Source organism: Pistacia vera, unplaced genomic scaffold, assembly GCF_008641045.1.
Source record: "Pistacia vera cultivar Batoury unplaced genomic scaffold, PisVer_v2 Contig347, whole genome shotgun sequence".
Lineage (NCBI taxonomy): Eukaryota > Viridiplantae > Streptophyta > Magnoliopsida > Sapindales > Anacardiaceae > Pistacia > Pistacia vera.
Genome location: NW_022196165.1, coordinates 1,051,037 through 1,056,363, shown reverse-complemented (window position 1 = coordinate 1,056,363; position 5,327 = coordinate 1,051,037).

Below are 5,327 nucleotides of genomic sequence, written 5' to 3'. Positions count from 1 at the left end.
AGGAACAAATCACCACAAACACAACAACAACACTCTATTCCCCTCAACTCTACTCCCCTTCTTTGTTCATAAGGTTTGAACCAAACCTCAATGGCGACTTGATCTGCAAGTGGGAAGTATTCCTCAGCTTGCTTTCATACCAGAGATGACTTTTGAAGATCCATGAAGCAAATGGAGGAGAAAAATTGAAGAAACAAGCAAGATTAGAGCAAAGAGTTGAAAAAAAAAACAGGGGCAACACAAATGGGTTTTACTGTAGACAAGAGGTGTGATAGCAGGATAAAATCAAAAACCCTAAAAACAAGATTTGCTTAAATAAAGACTCAACTCAAACAGATGTGCGCACCGCACAACACTGTGGGCACATAACAAGCAGACTCAACAAAGTGTGTGAGTATTCAACAGATGTGAGCACGTAAGGAGCAGGCATGAAAAAAACAAGCATTTTAAACAAGTTGTAAGCACAACATTCCAAAAAGACATCAAAATTTTCAAAATAACAGACTTTATTAAACAAAATTAAACACAACAAAAATAAAAAAATAATGAAAGGCTTCACATGAATTTTTGAAGGTCAAGACAAACAATCTATGCATAACAACCTAAGAGATCAATTTTCAAACTTGAAAGGTACAAAAACTCACAAGGAAGTTGTCAACTTAATGTAATCAAAACAACACTTCCTTAACCACACATGATAGCCCTAGGATATTATACTATTTTCTATATGATTTTTTTGTAGGATTTTCGGATACTTCTTATAAGTTTTGTGCTTGAATTGTTACTTAATTCTGCATGTTTTATGTTTAAGGCTAAAATGTGCAAATGGAGCAAAACTGAGCAAAAATGAGTTTCTGGATCTGGAATCGAGCGCAATTCTGAAGATCAGGAAAAGTATGACGTTGATTAGAAGCACCCTTGGAGTTTGTTCCTATTGGAGATCAAGAAGATTGAAGATTCAAGTGAAGAAGCAAGCGGAGGGCAGTTCCATAAATTTAGCAAAAAAGATCATAAGTTCGCCACGGCTAGGTTTTTTCTTCATCGCAGCAAGATAGCCTTTAGAATCATGGAGCAAATCAACTCAAGTTGATGTCGTGGCAAGATTTTTTCTTCGCCGCAGCAAAAACTGCAATTTTATGTTTTTTTTTTTTTTTAAAACGATGCGTTTTCCTTTTATAGTGTTTAGTCTTAGGGTTTTGGCAACTATTTAAAGAAAAGTTAGCCCATTTTTGAGGGAGGTCGACATTTTAGGAAATAGGGAGAGGAGAAGAAGATTGGAAGAATTTGGGTCTCCAAATTAGAGAAGTTTTCTTTTCCCTTTCTTCTTTTATGATGTTGAACTCTGATTTCTTTATGTATTTGATGTTTATTTCCATTTTGAACATGAACTAACTCGTTTTTTGGTTAGGGTTTTGATGGATCTTAGTTTACAATGATTTAATCTATAATATCTTGTTGTTTTTGGGTTCTATTGCATGGATTAAGTTTTTATCTTTGTTCTTAATGCATTTGAATGTTGGGTTTTTGATTCAAATGAGCGTTCAGCATGTTAAGACTAAGAAGTAATTCATGTGTTAGCTTCTTGAGATAAACACCATAGATTGAGCGAAAACTAGAGATAGATAAACGCGATCTATGAAATCTTTATAGGATTCCACTTGCTTAAGAGACTTTGAACTATAGAATTTCAATTTGTTGGGTGTGGAAGTTTAATAGGGATAAATAGTGAATTATAGCCTTAGAATGTATATTTTACAACTCAGGAAGTCCGATTTATAATCCTTGCATGTGAATTTGAGGATAATAGGATTATTAGGTTGAATTGGAGTAACTTGGTGAAATCGAAATTGAAACCCTAACCTCTTTTCTTGAATTGAATTTCGTTGTTGAATTGCTTTTATTGTGTTAATTTTAGTTGTCTCTTTTATTTTGTTTTAATTTAATTTTTAGTAGCTCCCGCAAATCCAATATTTTTGTGTTCTTCAATTAATTATAAAATTAGGAAAATCAGTACTTGGCACTCAATCCTCGTGGGAAAGATACTCTATTCATCACTTTATACTTTTTGTGACTAGTGCACTTGCTATGTATGCATGTTTGTCAAACCATGAATCAAGTTTTTGGACAAGAGAGATAAAGTCACAAAAGCTTGTCTAAGTGTGTGATAGTGGCCTCAAGGGGGATTAAATGACACATTGATAAATTAATATTTTGCAAGAGAAACTCCATTTTCCCTCATGCCATACAACAATTTTCATTTTTCTTTATCAACATAAAAAATAAAGATTTGCTGATTTTCTTTTAATTTTGAACAAAGGGCAAATAGCTCTCAAAACATAACTAAAATGTAGCTTTCACACTTGTAAGAAGGTAATCCTCTTAATAGTAGATTTTCCAAGACATAGAGGTCTTTACAAATCAGAAAATTACTCAAAAATGACTATCACACTTCAGGGAAGGTAGCTCTTTGATAATGGTGACAAGAATGGACAAACAACTCATGATGAGATAAGGTTATGCTATAGAGAGAGTCTCGATGGACACAACATACCAGAGTTAGCACACAGGCAAGAGAAAAATTACAATTAGAGTGCTAGCACATATCAAAGGACTTGACAAGCAAAAATAAAAGTAGCATGTTCATGCTTTATTCATCAACAGAAATGAAAAACTACTCAAGTTGAAGTAGTCCAGTGGGCTTCCTCAAGAAAACAAAAGTATCATAGTCAAGTGTTTTTGTAAATAAATCGGCCAATTGAGATTTTGTGTTCACATGAGCAAGTGCAATGATGTTTTCCTCAACTAACTCTCTAATGAAGTGATGTCTTATGTTAATGTGCTTAGTTCTAGAATGCTGGACTGGATTTTTAGAGATGCTAATGGCACTCTTGTTATCACAAAAAAAATATCACACAATCTTGGTCAACACCATAATCATACAACATTTATTTTAACCATAAAATTTGAGTGCAACAACTCCTTGCAGCAATATACTTAGCCTCGACAGTGGATAGGGAGATGGCATTTTGCTTCTTGCTGTACCATGTGACAAGATTGTTTCCAAGATAGAAACATCCACCCGAAGTGCTTTTTGATCATCCAAACAGTCTGTCCAATCCCCATCACTATGTCTAACCAAGCAACTGTTAGAATCAAATGAGTACCAAAGACCAAAATCGCACGTACCTGAAACATTTTTCATAATTCTTTTTACTGCATTTAGGTGCAACTCAGAAGGGTTAGCTTGAAACCTAGCACAAACATCAACACTTTTTACCATGTTCATCTCTGGACAACTTAAGAGTAGCACTCATAAGAGTTCTAGCATGCTTTGCACTCCCTAGACAAAACCTTTTCAACATGTTTCTAGCATACTTAAATTGGGAAACAAACATGCCATTTTCCAATTGTTTAATTTGAAGACCAAGAAACATATTCAACTCCCCTACCATACTCATTTGAAACTCATTCTTCATCAAGCTAATGAATTCAAGTGCATATGAGTGAGATGTAGAACCAAACACAATAACATCAACGTAAATCTGTGCACATAAGATTTCATTGTTAACACACTTGATAAAGAGAGTTTTGTCAGCATTACCTCGTTCATAATTATGCTCAAGAAGGAAAGATGTCAACCTTTCATACCAAGCCCGTTGGGCTTGCTTCAACCCATAAAGGGATTTCTTCAATCTAAAGACATGATTGGGTTTATGAGGGTCTTGAAAGCCAATCGATTGTTCAACATACACTTCTTTGGTGAGCATCCCATTCAAAAAGGTGCTTTTGACATCCATTTGGAACAATTTGATCTTGAGGCAGCAGGCAACAGCCAGCAGCAAGCAGATTGACTCAAGTTGAGCAACAGGGGCAAAAGTTTCATCAAAGTCGATTTCCTCCACTTAAGTATACCCTTGGGCAATAGACTTAGCTTTGTTCTTAAGAACATTACCAAACTCATCAGTTTTATTCTTAAAAATCCATTTGGTACCTATTATGTTGATTCCTTCAAGCCTTGGCACAAGTGTCCACACATCATTTCTTTCAAATTGTTCTAGTTCTTCATGCATGACTTCAATCCAATTCTCATTTTCCAATGCTTGCTTGGCTTTCTTTGGTTTTACAAGAGACATATAACAAAGATGGTTAATTTCATTTTGTCTTCTCCTTTTTGTAACCATTACCTCATTTGGTTCTCCAATCATGGTTGAAAAAGGATGAGCTTTCTGTATCCACGTTGGTGGATCTTTTCTTCTTGGGTTCCTTTTTTGAGCAATCTCATCAGAGAGATCAACTACCAGCTCAATCCTTTCGTTTTGTAATGATGAATTAGAGGATTAATCTTTACAAGGAGTAGATCTAGTCGTGGTAGCACCAGAATTGTGTGGAAGCACGTTTGAAGAGGACTTAGGTTCATGAGGTTAAGTTGTGTTCACACCATCTTGTGTGGGCACATGAGGAGCAGGCATGTCTTGAATTTCACATTCTTGAGAATATTCTAAGAAGTCTTTTGCATCACTAAACACAACATTAATGGATTCTAAAACTTTTTCAAAGTCTAAATGCACGACTATTGGAAGAATATCCAATGAAAACTCTTTCATCACTCCTAGAATCAAACTTACCTAAATTCTCTCTATCATTCAAAACGTAGCATTTGCATCCAAACACATGAAAATAAAAGAGACTAGGTTTCTTACCTTTCCACAGCTCATATGGAGTTTGAAGGGTACCTTTTCTGAGATAAATTCTGTTGGAAATACGACAAGCTGTGTTAATAGCTTCAGTCCAAAATGTAGGAAGCTTTTTGGCATTAAGCATCACCCTAGCAACACTTTGTTTTTCCTCTCCACAACACCATTTTGTTGAGGTGTTTTTGATGTTGAGAATTCATGGAATATGCCCTGCATCACAAAAATTAGAAAAATCAGCATTCTCACAATCTCTGTAGCCTTGGAACTCTTCTCAACAAGCAACCTTTTAGCTAATTTTTGAAATGCATTAAAGGAGTCAGATTTCTCATGTAAAAAGTCAACCCAAGCAAACCTTGAAAAATCATCAACACAGACAAACACATACCTCTTACCTCCCAAACTCTCGGTTTGCATAGGACCCATTAGATCTATATGGAGCAATTCCAAAACACATGAGGTATTAAGATTAGATAAAACTTTATGAGATATCCTAGTTTGTTTACCTTGTTGACATGGACCACATACATTACTTTTGGAGGTTCAAGTTTTGGTAGCCCTTTAACCACTTCCTTTTTTGAAAGTCTTACCTAGTCATTGAAGTTCATGTGACCAAGTTTCTCATTCCAGAAGTTT